Raw genomic sequence first — 19,001 nt, forward strand, 5'->3', positions numbered from 1 at the left:
TGTACTGTGCTTTTACCTCCTTCATTTCTATTCTGTATTTATCAGTCTCCCATGTCCCTAATGAGAGCACTTTCCTCTGATTTACCTGCTTTGTTATAATCCTCTGGTACAATGAAAAGATTTGTTACTGAAATTGTTTTTTTTTAAACAAACAAACAAAAATAACCCAAACACTGACTGGCCAGTAGCCAGGCAGAAATTATAGGTCGTGCAACCAAACTAAGAATGCTGGGAAGAGGAAGGGCTGAGTCAGGAGTTGCCAGCCTGACACAAAGGAAGCAAGATAAGAATGCCATACTGAGAAAAGGTACTAAACCATGTGGCTAAGCATAGATAAGAATTGTGGGTTAACTTAAGTATAAGAGCTAGTTAGTAATAAGCCTGAGATACTGGCCAAGCATTTGTAATTAATACAAGTTACTGTGTGATAATTTAAGAAGCAGCTGCTGGATATTTGGGAGTTGCTTATGAGACAGAAACTCCACTCTGTTTACATTTTCCCATTTCCCAGATCAGATCACTTACATTCCACTATTCCTCTTGTATCACTCCTCCCTTCCCTGACCTTTGCATGATCACATTTACTTATCTTGTATCTGAAGTTTCTCAAGGATATGTACTCACATCTGAAGATGTTCAGCTATGAGTCTCTGATGAAAGAACATATGACATTTTTTCTTTTTGGGTCTGAGTTATATTACTCAATATTTCTTTTTCTAGTTCCATCCACTTGCATGTAAGAGATCTAAGAGCTATTAGTAAGGAGATTCAGACAATGTGCTCTTTACAGTTCTCCATGTTTTAGATTTCTTTTTAATGACAAATATAGAATATTTCCAAGGACTGGTCAATTCTTCACTATGTTGAGCATTTAGCTTGTCCTGTACCAGCTGTTCTTATCACTGTAATTGTTCTAATGTCAAAGGCCATTGTTGCACCCAGACAGGTTCATAACCATTTTAAGAATAGGGTTGTTGGTATTTTTGAAAGACTAGTAGCTGTTGTGCCCTGCTTATATACAACCTAAAATGTCAGTAATTGTTCTTGATAATACATTTTACTATTTTTCTCAGAAGCATATGTTATTTTATGGTTTGTTTATGAGATTGTAAAAATGTTAATCTGTGCTTTCCATTGCTGTAACAAATAATGTTCCCATAAATTCATTGCTATGTTAGCCATATATGGCTTTAATTTTCCTTGTTGTCTTTCTGGTCCTATATATTTGAGCCATCTTGAACTTTGATTTACCTGAGATAAAGTTCCAATCACTATAAGGTGAATATTTACCTCCTGAAGTGACCAATTTATATGCCAAGATTTTGGTGCAATTATTGCTACATCTACTCCTGTGTCTACTAAACCATAAATTTCAATGCCATTTATTTGTATTTTTTAACTTTGGTTAAAGAAGTTTGCCAAAATACATGTTTATGGTCTCTCCTGAAATTTTTGCTTTATCAAATGAAGCTGTTCTGTCATCCATAGCAGTATGGATTTTCACAACAGGCATTAAGTATTTTTGAAGCATTTTCAAACATATAAATATTATCTAAAAATTTATAAGATTCATGTGAGTTTGTTTGTGTGTGTGTGTGTGTGTATGTGTGTGTGTGTGCATTTAAACTTTCTGTTGTTCTATTAATGATTGTATAGATTACCAGAATGCTAATTCTAGAAAACTTAATCTAGCTTGCTGTATATGATTTTGGGCTTGAGTCTCTATCAGGTAACTAGGAATTAAGTTCATGTATTTCAGATATACTTAAATTCTGGTCTTTTAACCTCTCTGAGATCTGCTGCATAAGACTTTAAGATGTTTAAGTTTTCTGCAATGAACCATGACCATTCCTGATAGAGACCTTTGAAGTCTCCAAAATGATAATGGAGTCCCACAACAAGAATTCCACCTGAATTGTGGTAACACCACTATGTTAACAAATACCATCCAAAGATCAGCTTTGGACTACAAACTTCTCAGGACAATTTCAAGGTGGCTAGCTGAGATGGTGCAGCTTCATGCACTACTCCAGCCAGAATTTCAGATAAGCCCTACACTTTCTCATTACACAGCGACTGGCAAAATTGATATAGATAACTCTCCCAGGACTTGACCATTATATCAATTTTCTCAGAGACCCTGGAGATGCCTTCACCCACAGATAGCAGGAAACAATCTATAGAACATGACATCCACATTCTTAAGTGGTGGGGTGAATGGTTTTTGATCATTCAGTGGGTTATGGATATTTGTCATCATTTAGGGGGGTTAGTTACAAGTTGTTATTAGTAATGGTCAGAAAAAAAACTGAATAAAGGAGGTTAGATTCAGGGATCTAATTCTGAAAAGAAAAAAGTGGGATATAGAAATCAGGATAAAAGGTAGATTATTGAATCTACTTTCAAACTAAAAAAGCAGCTACTTGTCTTAAATATTTTACACTGGTATGGATTTTTGTATATTGATATAAATTTAAGTTTATATTTGCTACACCATATATATGTTTCTACTCTTGTTTAAAATTTTTATGTATATTGATACAAATTAAAGGTTATTTTTGTTAGAGCATACTATACAATTCTACTCTTGTTTAAGGTAATGTACCTATGCAGCTCATTTAACAATGTAATGTAAATATCTAGTCTTTGAAAGTTATTATTACAAACTATTTTGGATAATAAAGAAGTACAGGTATAGTTAGTTAGTCACCTATAACAATCAAACTCATAGTCATGTTAGGTATGTTTTCAAGGTCAAACAGATATATTTTATATAGACAGGTGGTCTTTAAATACTTCAGAGATCTACAGATAATAGCATTTAAAATGTTTTTATAACATCAGGCTTTTCATGACAATGAGACATGTCTGCTTCTGGAAGCACAAATCCATTTCAGAGTGGATGATGTACATTGAAGCACCTCCATATGGAGTTTGCTTTCTTGTGGCAAAAGTTAGCCACAGGGCAAGAAACTTCACTTGCTTCAACTTCTGACAGCATGCTGTCAATACTGGACAAGTAGGACACAAAAGAAAGTGACTTCAAAACTTTGCCAAGACAAGGTAGGAGAGTCCTTCAAAATTCTCGCTTCACAGAAAAGTATGTTGGATACCATAGGCTTATAGGCTGAAGATGGATGCCCCTACATTACAGAGGAACCTTGGGTAATTGTCAAGACAGCCAGCTGTTTTTTTTTCTTCATTTTTATAGTTTTGGAAATTGCTTGCTCTGCATTTCCTGTTTGCTCAAGTAATATTATATCCTTCTTGGGTCTCTGATGGAGTTAAAGACTAGATAGTTATAGTTTTCCCTGTTAGCAATTTTAGAAAATATACTAACAAAAAGGTGTAAAGTATATAAGGTTGAGAGACATAAAAGCTTAAATTCTTTATCTAAGAAAATGTTTGAGATCTAAAATGTTTTAGGTTGGTAATACAAATTAAAGCAGAAAGAGGCTTAGGTACAAAACCTTCCATTTTTATTTAGACAAAAGGGAAGTAATATTGTGTGATATTTTCATTGCATTCTGATGATCCCAATATTGAAAATAAAGTTTGTTTTGAATCAGAGGGCAGAGCTAGCTACAAGTTGAACAAAATTAAACATAGAGGTTTTGGAGGACTGAGGATAGAAAAACAGGAAGTAGTAAGGTGGGACATAGAGGAGATCTTGGCCCTTTTGGATGGAGGAAGGAGAGACAAAGGAGATGACTGGTCACTTTTCTGTAGCTTCTCTGATCCTTCAGTTTCTTATCCTGATATCTGACTCCTGAGTTTTTATTGGTAAAGAATTAGGTAAGGCCGGGAGGTGGTGGCGCACGCCTTTAATCCCAGCACTCGGGAGGCAGAGCCAGGCGGATCTCTGTGAGTTCGAGGCCAGCCTGGGATACCAAGTGAGTTCCAGGAAAGGCGCAAAGCTACACAGAGAAACCCTGTCTCGAAAAACCAAAAAAAAAAAAAAAAAAAAAAAAAAGAATTAGGTAAAAGCATCAGAACTATTGTGGTTACAGCAGCAATGAGCATGGGTAAGCAAATATCTACAGCAAATGATATTGAGTTCTTTGGAAATATACAGCAGTAGTAAAGTTGAGTCATACAGTAGATTTATTTTTAGGTTTGTGAGAAGCCTCCACACTGACTTCTATACTGGCTCCAAAATGTGCATTCTCTCCAGCAGTAAATGAGGGTTCCATTTTCCCACCAACTAAGGCTCAGAAAAAATTGCCGAATAATCAGGGGACAATGGAGTTTACCTTGAGACAATGTCATGTTATTACTGTGCCATAGGTAACAGACATAAAGTTTCATCAGCATGACTGTCTAAACATAAGTTAGACAATGACAGCAGTAAGAGAAATGACAAACTGGCTGAGTAAAACTTAACCCTAAAAAGTTAAAGTCTTCAACCCTACACAAATAACTAGAGGAAACTAAGAACCGCTAAGACTTAAAGAATCATTTTGCTGAGATCTTCATCAGGGAAAACACATCCATTGATTATCCAATATCAAATGGTTTGCCTTGAAAGCATACATGCAAATAATATTATACAGACTGAGCAAGTTACACAAACACACACACACACACATACATACATACATACATATATATATATATATATATATATATATGAATATATATACACATGTATGTAAAACAACCAATAAAAATATCCATGAATTTTAAATCACCAAGGAAAGGTATACGTGAATGTTTTGAGGGAAGAAATGAAAGTGATAGATGATGTAACTGTGATCTTAAAAATAAAAGAAATACAATGATGTGTATTTTCTCATTATGAGTCACAAAGAAAATCAATGAAAAATATTTGAAGAACTATAAAAATAGTATTTATAAACTATCTAATTAATTTAAGTAAATAAATTAAAAATGCAATTAGAGTTCTAATCATGAAAATAGAATACAAAATATATTAATTCCATAATGTGCTATTCACAAGTTATAAACTTCAGAAAGAATGATGTAGTTTCAATGTAAATGGATAGCAAGAATGCCATCCAAGCAACAACCTTAGAGTAGCAGAAATGCATATATTTATAAAACACACACAAAAGTTTTAATCTAAATTAAATCAAGCTAAACCATACTTGAAAAAGATACTATAATATTAAATATTTAGTTAATCATGCAAGCATAAAAGTTACAAGCACATATGCCAGAGGCTAGAGCAATGATTAAGTGGTTAAAAAACACTGAGTGCTCTCACAGTGGATCTGAATTCAATTCCCAGCCTCTGAATTGGGTAGCTCACAACTGCCTGTAACTCCATCTTCATGGAATTTAACATATTTCTCGGCTCTGAGGGCAGCTACAAACATGTGCTCATACCCATACAAGACAAAGATATACACATAAATAAATATTTTTTTAAAAAAATCTTAAAAAAGGAAGTAATAAAGACTTAAGTACCTATGCCTACAAAACAGAGCCTCAAAATACAGGAAGCATAAATGAACAAGGCTAATAGAAGCAAGTTAAATCTCATAGAAATGTTTGATTATTTTAGTATATTCCTCACCAAACATACTAGGGAGAAAACAGGGTAGCTATGAGATATTCAAATTCCATCAAATTAGAACAATCTTCTCATGAAATAATGCATTCAAAAATAACTGCCTATTCCACTCAAGTATATTCAGAATTTCTACAATAGAGAATGTGTTCTAGATCTTTAATAAGCCTCAAACTTAAAATTATTAAAAACATGCAGTAGATATTTCATTACTAGAAAGTAAATTGTAAAAATAAAAATAACAAGGATATTTGGGAAATCCTTAAATACAGATTTAATGAGGAATTAACAACTACTTTCAGCTCATCAAAACTGAAAATGTAGTAATAGCTGTCTTATCCAACAAGAATGATAACATACTTGTAACCAAAATATCTAATGTAGTCATGACCTGGTAGGTCACTATTGTGCTTTTCTGTTGCTCTGAAATATACCAGAGGAGAAGAGATTCACTCAGTCATAGTTTCAGAGTTTGGTCTGCATCTGACACCATCACTCAGGGCTGTAAGGAGACAGAATGATGGTATACACACAACAGTGGAGCAGAGTCAGTCTCTTCATTTTAGCAGGGAATCAGAGAGGGATAGAAAAGGGGCAAGAACTGACCCTTTCAGGGAAAACTCTAGTGATGTCCTTTCTTCATTCTATTCTTCCTTCTATTCTTCATTGTATCACTTTTTCCAAGGACTTATTGATCTACCAAAAGAATTATCCCCTGATGTGGTCAGAGTCCTCATGGGCCAAGTATCTCTCAATAACTGTAAATATAAGCTGGGGATAAATTGTTTAATAAATGAGCACCTTGGGGTAGAGAGATATTTCATATCCAAACCACAGTAGGGACAGAGATCACCAGATTATCTATAATGATGCTTGACCTAAGACCATAAATAAAAGACAAGGAGAGAGAGAGAGAGAGAGAGAGAGAGAGAGAGAGAGAGAGAGAGAGAGAGAGAGAGATATGCTGTTTCAGAAATATGTATAACCAACCAGGGTTTATAAATATTTGGCTTGAAATTTAGCTAGCAGCTGGGTGGTGGTGGTGCACGCCTTTAATCCCAGCATATGAGAGGCAGAGGCAGGAGGATCTTTGTGAGTTGGAGGCCAGCCTGGTCTACAAAGTGAGTTCCAGGAAAGGCACAAAGCTACACAGAGAAACCCTGTCTCAAAAAAAAAAAAAAAAAAGAAATTTAGCTAGCCATGTAAGTAGTCTAACTTAGTAATCAATTACCTGTAATTACCAGGGGACATTCTAGGCAGCAGTTATTACAGACAACCAAGGGACCTTATTGCTAGCTTTAACTGTACTATTATAGCAGGAGTCTTAAAACGACTTATCAATAAAAACAAACCCAGGGCCTGGTATTGGGGTGAATGCTGGAAGATCAAAGAAGCAGAACAAGCCACAGCCACCTCACCTTGCTAATTCCTCAGCTGATCCTGTTTTCTCAGACTGGATGCCTCTCAGTCCTCATCCAGAATGAATCTCAGCTGAACTGTTGCTAAAAGCTTACAAGCTTAACCCGCCCTAGTTCCTGGTCCCCATGCCTTATATACCTTTCTGCTTTCTGCCATCACTTCCTGGGATTAAAAGCTTTTGTTACCACACCTGGCTGTTTCCAATGTGGCCTTGAAACTCACAGAGATCCAGGCAGATCTCTGCCTCTGGAATGCTAGGATTAAAGGCGTGTGTGCCACCATTTCCTGGTCTCTGTATCTAATGGTTGTTCTGTTCTCTGACCCCAGATAAGTTTATTAGGGTGCACAATATTTTGGGGAACACAATATCACCACACTACTATGGCTGTTGTATCTACGCTACGAATCAAAGCTTAAGGGAGTCAATGGGGCATCTGACTAGAATCCCTCAAATAGGAAAATATGTTAATCTTCAGACAGAAAGTGATAAAGATTAAGAATCACTGAAATTAATTTCAAAATCAACAACAATCTTGTATGCTTTGAAATCATGTTGAACATTACCAATTGTAATTTGATTAGAAACACTTCTTTGTTGGTCAGGGGTACTAATTCCTGAATACAGGGAAAGAATTCAAGCAGTGCCCCATTTTTATGAAAAAAATATGAATGGGAATATTAGAGTCCATAAAAACCAGACTCAGAACTATTGAACACAATAACTGCTGAGAAGATACGTGTTTTCCTATTATGGGATTTGAAGCAGTTTTAAAACTCCGAAGGCTATGTCCTAGGAAGCTTTGACATACCCTGCTTATCTTTCATTTGATTGCTCTATTTATCACTTCTCTGATCATTAGAACTTTTCAGTATTATGGGAACTAAAAACCACATATGTGTGGATTTTAGATTAAGATATAAACTTTGATCTGAAATTTCTTCAGGTGGCAAAATTAAATTTTTATGTTTTGAATATATGAATAAATGCATGTACATTCATTTCATAACATATCTTCAAGCAAATATTTTACTTGACAGGATAATTTTTTCAGGCATAAGATGAAATTTTCAGCTACTTTTATAATTGCATTTAGTCTATTTTGATTCTTTTAATGATATATTGGCCAAATTTAGACAAGTACCTTTTGTATGAAATATTGTATTCCTCTTTATGTGTTGACATTTAATTCAAAGGAAGGAAAAACCAAAAATTGCTGCCAAGCTCTCTATTTGTGTTTTAATAGAGTATAGATCTGTTTTGTAAAATAATGATGAACGAAATAATATTTTATTACTCCTAGCTCAACTGGGAAAATGCAGTGATTAACCAAAGGTAAACAGACAAATGACCTGCAGTATATTGGCCATATGCTTGACATATTGAAATAATATTAGAATAGTTGGACATTTTATAAAGCTTTGTACACTAAAAACATTATTTTATGGTTTTTCATGTAGCAGATTGTTGAAAATTTTGACAGATGAGAAAAGGAAGAATTAATGGAAGGAGTGGAAGAATATCTGAGTGTCGATATGGGAATTTTTTTCCTTCTGTTTATTTGATAATCATTTACTAGCTGAGGTAACAGTAGAATCATTTGTTTTTCTTTCCAAAGAATACCATGCACTCTGCAGAAGAGTCTAAGTTGCAGGGTAGAAGTAGAGGGGAAAAGGGATTTTCTTCTCCTCACTGAGTAATCTATACTTGGTTAATAAAGTACTCTTCCAATCAGTAGAAGAACCCAAAAAATAAATCATGATTTTTGCTTACTTTTTGGCTTAGAGGAAATATACATATTTCATTTTAGTCCAAAGCCTGCCTTCTGACTCTAATTTTGCTTCTTTCCTACATATATCTTTAAGGTCTTAGTACTTTCCAATCAAGGGACAAGATTCTTCTTGCAAATTTCCCTCAGCCCTCACATTGTTAAAAGTACCTCTCCTCCAAGGTCACATCCAAACCTTCACTCTCCTGCTCTTTTTTTTTTAATTTTTTTTAGATTTTTTTAAAATTTTTATTTTGCAATACAATTCAGTTCTACATATCAGCCACGGATTCCCTTGTTCTTCCCCCTCCTGCCCCCCTCACATTCCCCCCAGCCCGCCCCCCCATTCCCATCTTCTCCAGGGCAAAGCCTTCCCCGCAGACTGAGATCAACCTGGTAGACTCAGTCCAGGTAGGTCCAGTCCCCTCCTCCCAGGCGGAGCCAAGCGACCTTGCATAGGCCCCAGGTTTCAAACAGCCAACTCATGCAATGAGCACAGGACCCAGTGCCACTGCCTGGATGCCTCCCAAACAGATCAGGCCAATCAACTGTCTTACCCACTCAGAGGGCCTGATCCAGTTGGTGACCCATCAGCCATTGGTTCATATTTCATGTGTTTTTGTTCATTTGGCTATTTGTCCCTGTGCTTTATCCGACCTTGGTCTCAACAATTCTCGCTCATATAAACCCTCCTAATTCTCGCTAATTGGACTCCCAGAGATCCACCTGGGGCCTAGTCATGGATCTCTGCATCCAGATTCCCTCAGTAGTTGGATGAGGTTTCTAGCTTGACAATTAGGGTGTTTGGCCATCCCATCACCAGAGTAGGTCAGTTCGGGCTGTCTCTCGACCATTGCCAGCAGTCTGTTGTGGGGGTATCTTTGTGGATTTCTGTGGGCCTCTCTAGCACTTTGCTTCTTCCTATTCTCATGTGGTCTTCACTTACCATGGTCTCCTATTCCTTGTTCTCCCTCTCTGTTGTTGATCCAGCTGGGATCTCCCGCTCTCCCAAGCTCTCTTTCCCTCGACCCTCGCCCTTCACTACCCCCACTCATGTCCAGGCTGTTCATGTAGATCTCATTCCATTTCTCTGTCATTGGGTGATCCCCGTGTCTTTCTTGGGGTCCTGTTTTCCAGGTAGCCTCCCTGGTGATGTGAGTAGCAGTCCAGTCATCCTTGTTCCACATCTACTATCCTCCTATGAGTGAGTACATACCATGTTTGTCTTTCTGAGTCTGGGTTACCTCACTCAGGATGATTTTTTCTAGATCCATCCATTTGTCTGCAAACCTCATGATGTCATTGTTTTTCTCTGCTGAGTAGTATTCCATTGTGTATATGTACCACATTTTGTTTATCCATTCTTCAGTTGAAGGGCATCTAGGTTGTTTCCATGTTCTGGCTATTACAAACAATCCTGATATGAACATAGCTGAACAAGTGCTCTTGTGGTGTGGTTGAGCATTCCTTGGGTATATGCCCAAGAGTGCTCTTTTATGTTAGACCATGAGAGTGTGTATGGCACAGAAAATGCTTGGGAAGTCTGAGTCCCCAACAAAGGTTGAAAAGACTGAAAGAAAATGAAACCTTCACACTTCAAAAGGCCAAAATATATATGAGTTCTTCTGCCCAATATGATGATCAGATGGTATCTGGAAATAAGGATCATCACTTGCTGATCTCAGAGTAAAACACATTCCAAGCTGTACATCTGAGCTTAGTCCAAGAGAGAAAGAACAAAACTATGGTCTGGAAGGCCATGTCACCTTCCTGATACCATGCTGATCTGCAAATGTCCATAACACGCAGATCCTCTTAGAAGATTAAATGAGACCAGAAATATGGATATTGAATTATTTAGTAGGGACACTGCAGAGATGGAGCTCAATCAGCAAGTGCCAGTCTTTTGTCCTGACGAGCAACATCATTTTCTCAGCCAAGTTCACTGCAATTACATGGAACCATGCCATCAAATCACAAGTAGAATTTATATGTATTTCACAGTACTTTAACTATTATTGTGTGCCATCCTCTAGCATTTTTCCTTAGGTTTTAATTGCCACTTAATATTAACATTTATGTAGGCTAAATCTGGTTAACAAATAGGTGTGTGGTCTCAGATTTCCCTGCACTTTGCACACATGAAATTCTCAAAGAAAGAGAGAGAGAGAGAGAGAGAGAGAGAGAGAGAGAGAGAGAGACAGAGAGACAGAGACAGAGAGACAGAGAGAGACAGAGACAGAGAGAGACAAAGAGAGAGAGAGAGAGAGAGAGAGAGAGAGAGAGAGAGAGAGAGAGAGAGAGAGAGAGAACAAGATGATATCTTCAGCTGGAAGTAACAGAATCCTATTGTGCAGTTCCATACGAGATAATGATTTTCTTTATTTATGTAACCCATAAATTTGACTGTTTCTGTGTTACTTTGTAGCTTGATAATGTTGATAGAAACTAAAGAAACTGTGCTCACTCTCTTTGATTCCTGCATTGTAAAATGACACTATTGTATTGACTGCATAATCATATTGAGGTTTTCTACTCGTTATCCTAAGATAGAATGCTGTTAATTTAACAACTTCATATCTTCCATGTTCTTTACGTACCATGTAACAAAATAAATAAAAGAATTTGGCATTCTTGTATGAAATTATAGGAAAAATATAGTTACAGTTGTCGAGGCATACCAAAGGAACAAAAGCAAGAAACTAGGTAAGGAAACAGCCCAAAGCTAATCCTTTCCAGTTCATATTGTTTTTGCAATGCAGATATATATTCAGACATATTGAGGAAATAAATGTTAAAATTTATACCACAGAAAATTAGAAAGTCAGTGAGGAGCATGTTTTATAGTTATTACAGTCCCTTTTTTTGTACTTAAGCCATTTTCTATTCTAACTTGTATTACCAACCCAAAACTTTTTTTAAATGGATCATTGGACAAGTGATTAATTTTATTGTGCCACATCATAATAGTTTAACTATGAAGCTCAAATCCCTTGGTGTTGATCCAAGAAGGGCTAGAAAGTATCTTGTTCCTTGAAGCTTTCCAGTTGTACTTTTAATAATCTTCAATATCTATTTTTTTTTTCAGATTACTGCAGTCATGAATTCATTTGTATGCCCATTTGCATTTCTTGGCCCTCTGTGGAAGATTGGTGAGAAACGCCCTATAGACTGGGCACTTAACTCTTGGGTCTCAGTTGATGATGCTCTGTGCAGAGGAGTAGAGGGTAAGGCAATGGTAAAGAGGTCTGCAACTGTCACTGGAGATAGTCTTTGAGTGCTAAAGCTTCACCCTCCTCCCGGATGGCTCTCTGTGCTTCGGCTTACAGTAAAGGATGTGAAGTCTCTGCAGTCATACTGCCATTCCTACCTCACCATAACAGACTTTTATCCTTCTGGAATTAAAAGCCATAATAATCTTTCTTTTATAAATTGCCTTGATCATGGTGTTTTACTAGAGCTACAGAAAAAATAAGTATTACAGCTTATATTCATAAATAATGGTATTACTTCACAGCTCTAGATCATAGAAACTTTTTCAAAAGCTCTAGATATATATTGCTGCCTATTTTTGTTATAGATAATGTTATTTTTGAATGCATAATCCTCAGTGCCTTGGTTTGAAAGAAATCAGCCCACAAAGGGAGTGGCACTATTAGGAGATGTGGCCTTATTTGAACAGGTGTGGCCTTGTTGGAGGAAGTGTATCACTGTGGGAGTGGGCTTTGAGTTCTCCTATATTCAAGCTATTCCCAGTCTCTCAGACCATTTTCCTCTTGCCTGCAAGATGTAAGTTTCTAAGCTGCTTCTCCAGCACATATCTGCCAACATGCTGCCATGTTCCATCATGATGATAATGGATTGAATCTCTGAAATGTAAGATAGCAACACCAATTAAATGCTTTTTTTTTCTCTAGAAGAGTTGCCATGGTCATGGTGTCTCTTCACAGTAATAGAAACCCTAACTAACACAGAATTTGGTAGCAGGGACTGGATATTTCTGTGACTGGCTGCACCATGTTTTTGTTTGGAGAAGTATAGACTTTGGGAGTTTGGGTTAAAAAAGCAATAGAATGTGTTGAGTGCTGCTTAATTGGCCATATTGGTAGAAGTACAGAAGACAGTGATCTTAAGAGTTATTTGAACCCTGGGGGTCTCATTCAAGAGGTTTCTGAGAAGAAGACTTTTAGAATGTTGCCTAGAGATCATTCCTGTAATATTTTGGTGAAGAAAGTAACTGCCTTTTGCCCTTGTCCAAAGAGTCTGCATGGGGCTAAAGTGAAGAGATTTGAATTATGTTGGCAGAGGAAATCTTAAAAGAAGATTCCTAGTATTGACTCTATTGTGTGGTTATTATTGGTAGCTCTAATGAAGATTTATAATGAAAGGAAGCAAGGCAAGCAGGGTAAATTACAAAAATGTAAATTCTGAGGAGAAAAGGAGCACCAAGACATGGAAAAAAGCTAAATCCTAAATGAAATAAAGTGAGTGGTGACCTCAGGAAAAGATCCTGCTCAGCTGTTTCAAAGTCGTGAAAAGGAACTAAAGAAAAGTTTAGGGCCAGATGTGATGGTGCATGCCTTTGCTCCCACCACTCAAGAGGCAGAAACCGGCAGATCTCTGAGTTCAAGGTCAGCCTGGTCTACAGATCTAGTTTCAGGACAGACAAGGTTAGGCAGTGAAAGTGGAAAACAAAAAGCTGGTGAAGATGTAATTGAACAAGGGGCTCACATTCCAGCCCCAGCAAGCAGCAGGACTTGGCAGATTCAGCCACATGGTGGTTCTGGCTTTAGAGTCAAGGACAGAAGGAAGGGGTTATGGAATTTGCCTCCTTCCCTAAGGAAAGCCGCTGAGGTCAGGCACATATCAGGGGTATTCCTGAATGGAAGCCTAGAGAGGCCATTATGTGAAGCAGTGAATGTGATGCCTGGATTGTCCTGGAGACCCCAAGATGTCAGAGATGCCAGAGTTGTGGGATACCTGCTGAGGAGAGTTCCTACCAATGAGTGGAACCAGCACAAGAGAACAAAGTGTCTTGCAATCAATAAAGATGAATGGAGTTGAAAATCTGAAGAGCATTTTGACATCAGACATGGAGATGCAGAGTTTGGAGTTTGCCCAGCTGGTTTTCTGTCTTGCTTTGGTCCAGTATTTCCTCACTGTGCTTCCTTCCCTATATTCTGGAACCAAAATATATATTGTGTGCTATTATATGTTGGAAGTATGTGATCTGATTTTTTATTTTGATTTTTATAAGGGATTACAGTTAAGTGATTACATAAATCTCAGAAGAGACTTTGAACTTTAAACTTTTAAATGGGTTTGAGGTTTTATAGACTATGAGGACTTATGAAGTTGGACTGAATGTATTTTTGTGTTGTGATATGGCTATAAGTCTTTGGAGGCCAAGGAGTGGAACATGGTGATTTGAAAGAAAATGACCCCTAAAAGGAAGTGGCACTATTAGGAAGTGTGACTGTTGGAGTAAGTGTGGCCTTGATAGAGAAAGTATATCACTGTGGGGATGGGCTTTAAATTCTCCTATATTCAAGCTAGTTCCAGTCTCACAAATCATTTTCCTATTGCCTGCAAGATGTAGGACTTGTAGCTATTTCTCCAGTATCATGTCTGCCTGCATGTTGCCATGTCCCACCATGATGATAATGGACTGAACCTCTGAAATTTTTTTTTTCCTTTAAAAGAGTTGCCACGGTTGTGGGGGGTTACACTACAGCAATAGGAACCCTGACTAAGACAATTACTTAATGTCTTAAGATTTAGTCTTTTTGTAACTTTCTGGACATTCTAAGATCATTTAAAAAGCCAGCTCTCAAGAATTTTTAGAGACTGTTGGGAGAAAAGGGCCCTTCATTTCCTTCCTGTGAGTGTTTGATTTTTATTTTCCGGTAGCTTAGTCAAAATTGTCAACACAACTTTCAAAACTGCAATGAAGTTTACCTACATAGAAACCATATTTCCTTTCTGAGAACAGTCTCCAACAATATCATTAAAATAACCAATGTGCCCACTAAATGCCAGATCACAAATCTTAGGATAGGTAGCCTTTGACTATAACCTGGATAGCTCTCCTTATTCATAAATTATAATGAACCTCCTAAACATTATCTTGCTCTTCAATTATAAAAGGATCTTCTATAAGAAGATGTGTGTGGAATTCTCCAGATATAGATCAATGGTTATGAATGATAACTGCACTTCCAAAGAATGTGGGTTTGATTCTCAGCACCCACTTGGTAGCTCACAATCATCTATACCCCACATTCCAGGAGATCTAGTACTATCGGCATGCATTACATGTACATGGTACACACATTTATATGCAGTCAAAATACTTAGACTCAACCCTGTACAAGGAATCATAGGCAAATGAGGAATATTGATAGCAGAAGAAATGGTCTTTTCCAGGGAAGGGCATACAATTGGTTGTTTAGTCACAAATAATCAGCACTGAGATAGAAAAAAACATTATAGAGACTGAACACATTGTATTTATGTATTTAGTAATATATACAATTAATGACAAAGAGATTCCATTGATTTGAAAGAGAACAAGGAGAGGCATATGGGACAGCCTGAAGAGAGGAAAGTAAAATGGGAAATGGTGTGATTATATTATAATCATAAAACCCTCATAAACATAATATTAAAATAAATAAAATGTGAAAAGAACACTGGTATAAGTAAAGAAAAACAAAAATACAAACAAAATATACCAAAAGTAAAATGTGAGTTTACTCATAATCTTCACTTAATTTTTAATATTTATTCAATTTTTTGACTGGTTAATTTGGCTCTAAGTTGTATCTTTTGAAGCAAGAATTAACCAAATCCACAAAATCATAGAAATGACAGTTTAGCAATATGTTATATAAGCACACATCTTTGTTTCCACACTTTTTGTTTGTTTGTTTGTTTCAAGATTATTGGTCTGAAAATGTTCATTTACTGCATTTGAAGTATTTTTGATGAGACCTTTGGACTGAGATTCTTTGCTGTAGTTCTTAACCATAACAAAATTGCAACCAGCTACTTGCAGATTTCTGTCTGCATCTCCATTGTGTTTACAAACACATGCCTATTACCCTACTTTCTTGATGTCATCCACCTTAACTAGATTGATACTGTGCTCGGCACAAAGGTACTTACTCATCCAATCTCACATACACAGGTTCATCACAACTGATGTAAGTGAAGTTCATCTCATAATCCAGAGATTCCTGCAACAAATATCAGCTTAATGTGAGGTGACTTCTTTAATAAGTCCAAACTTTGTTTCATACTATTGCATGGTAATTTCTTTTCCAAAGTATGGATCAGGCTCCTGGATGTATGTAAACAGAGCTCTATAGGAAGAAGTCCTCAGGCAGCACAGCTGGCACTGTTTACTAGTGCCTTCTATGTCCAGTGACCATATTAGAAAGCCTTCCACTCTGATTGGCCTACATAGACTTAAGCTGGAGAAAAAAAATGCAATAACTTGGTTTCCTATAACAACCTTCAATGTTCATATTCTTCCATCACAAATAATGCATTTGTGATATAATTTTACTGCTGTTTATCTTGTCATAATTAACTATGTATCACAGAATCTTACAGAAATTTTTGTTTCTCCACATTATGTGATATAGAATTTCATCCTCATAATGTGAACTCATGATGGCTCCTTGTATAATTAAAAATGTGATGTGTCAGAAATTACAAAGCTCTAATAACTCATTGCCTTTGCCATTGAGTGCATATGGCTACTTACACAATTGCAATTTCAATATATCCAAGTTAACTTTTGAATGGGTCACCTGATGCTCTCGTTTTCCTAAACTTTAGAATTTCACTTTTCTCAGCATCAGAAATCCCTTTAACTCTTACTATCAGATCTTCACCAGTCTCAAAAATGGTTCCACTTTATTTTTTTAATCTCTCTATATATCTCCATATTTCCAAAATAATTTGTGTTACTCATCACAATGTCCTTTACTTTCCTATAAACAGTATTATTTAAGTCTCCTCTGATTTGGCTGGTTCTTCAATTTTCTTCTCATTTTTTTTAAACGGGTTCTCAAGCTATCAATCTTCAAACTGGCAGCATAGCTGTGAATGACCATAAACTTCTGATCACGCTTGCCTGCACTTCTAGTCCGCAGGAAATATAGGCATGAAAAATTGCACGCAGTTTATATAGTAGTGGGGATAAAACCAGGGCTAGAGCATGCTTGAAAAGCACTCTACCAACTTAGCTGCAGCCCGATTTCTCCTCAGTTTCCTTCAGCTTCTCCAGACCAGGTCATGCTTTCTGTTTCTCTGACCTTAAGGCCAGACCACTACAAAAACTCAGTTTCATAGAGGAATTCAAATTGGTCTTAAACCTCCTGAGTTTCCAATTCTGGTTCACTAAGTCAACTTCTTATGAGTACAAAGGATACTTCTTTGTGGTTAAAAGATAAAATAGCTCAAAGTCAGAAGAGACTCAAATTAATACAAATTAAGACAAGAATGCAAGAATGTTGTGAGCTCTATCAGATGTAAGGATACTGAATCAAACTTCAGATTCTATCTTTACAACATTCCCTAATGCAATATACTTGTTCAATATTCAACATTGCAAAACAACAAAGAGATGAATTAAACAGTAGTTAAAGCATCACTGACAAAGCTCTTGGAAGGGTTAATCAAGAATAACACTAAACAACTCTAAATGGCCCTCGATGACCCACATGGTATGTTATAGATAGATGATTTGTGAGTGGAGCATACGGAATATAATGAAGTTACAAAAAAAAAAATAACTTAATTACAAAAACTCCTTTATCTCTGTAACGTATTATTTAGCACAATGCTCTCAGGAAATATAGGATGATAACATTAAACCCAAACAAATAAATTTATGATTCTTCTGTTTAACATAAAAATTATTACAAACCCATGTAATACTGACCGAGGTCAGTAGAGCATGAGACTCTTAATCTCTGGGTCGTGGGTTCGAGCCTCACATTGGGTGCCAGTTTAATTAAAAACCTGGAGCCAGACATTGGGGTTAAAACTGAGAGATCAAGAAAGCAGAAAGAAACCAGCCACGTTCTTACTGCTAGAAAATCATCAGCAAAAAAGAGAGCTACTTCCTGTATTCTCATGCATATATCCTTTCTGTGCCCTGCCATCTCACTTCCTCTCTCTGCCCAGCTATATCACTTTCCTCTTTTGGCCCAGCTCTATCACTTCCTCCAAGTACAGATCTCCAGACTTCTATGGTTAACTAGCACTGGGATTAATGGTATGTGCCACCATGCCTGGCTCTGTTCCCAGTGTGGCCTTGAACTCACTGAGATCAGGATGAATCTCTGCCTCCTGTATGCTAGGATTAAAGCCATGTGGTACCACTGCCTAGCCTCTATGTTTAATATAGTGGCTGTTTTTTTCCTCTTAGATACCATAAAAATTATAAAAAAAAGAGTAATAGAAAAAAAAGAGAGAGAAAGTCCAGCCTAAACTAAACTAAAGGAAAAAGCAAAGAAGCAACCAAAGCAACAGCAAAAACCTCAAAGCACAATCATCAAATAAATAACCCTGCATAAAAAAACTGACAAGAGTAGGTCTCAGACTCAGTATTTCAGGTTTCCTTGACAACAGGATCCTTCATACATTTGAAGACCTCAGCATATACATTTTCACTCTTAATAAATATAAAAGACAAGCAAAATCAAAAATAACATTTTACTATTTTCTCTGGGTTGTGAGCCATGAATGAACTTAGAAACCAGCATTTCTAAATATATCCTTGCTTTTACCACCAATACACAAGATGCTTTGCCCTTGTTCAATTAATTGATTGCTTTGTCAATAATATCACTACATTATAACTGAAGGAACTGGTGAAACACTGTAATTTGGTTCTCGTCCAGGAAGTAGTTTCACTTCCTTCTTTGGTGGATTATCAGCAATAGATGGCAAGATATTCAAATCTGATTACGGGCAAAGGTTCACAAAATCCAGAAGGTATTAACATGTCAAGGTCAGCTGCATAATACTGAGTGTATTTTTTATACCAAGATATTTCCACAGATCGAAAAACGTATCACTATGTATCAATACCATACTTAATCCTTCTTTGTTCAATATCTAGGGAAGTTTTTAAGATTGGGTGTAGATGAATTTCTAAATGGTCTTATTAAATAAAAATCATGGGGCCAGATATAGGGGTTAAAGCCTGAGAGAGATCAGAGGAATAGGAACAGCCATAAGCTAACCTCACCTCATCGATACCTCAG

This window comes from Peromyscus eremicus, chromosome 2 (assembly GCF_949786415.1).
Source record: "Peromyscus eremicus chromosome 2, PerEre_H2_v1, whole genome shotgun sequence".
In the NCBI taxonomy this organism is placed as follows: Eukaryota; Metazoa; Chordata; class Mammalia; order Rodentia; family Cricetidae; genus Peromyscus; species Peromyscus eremicus.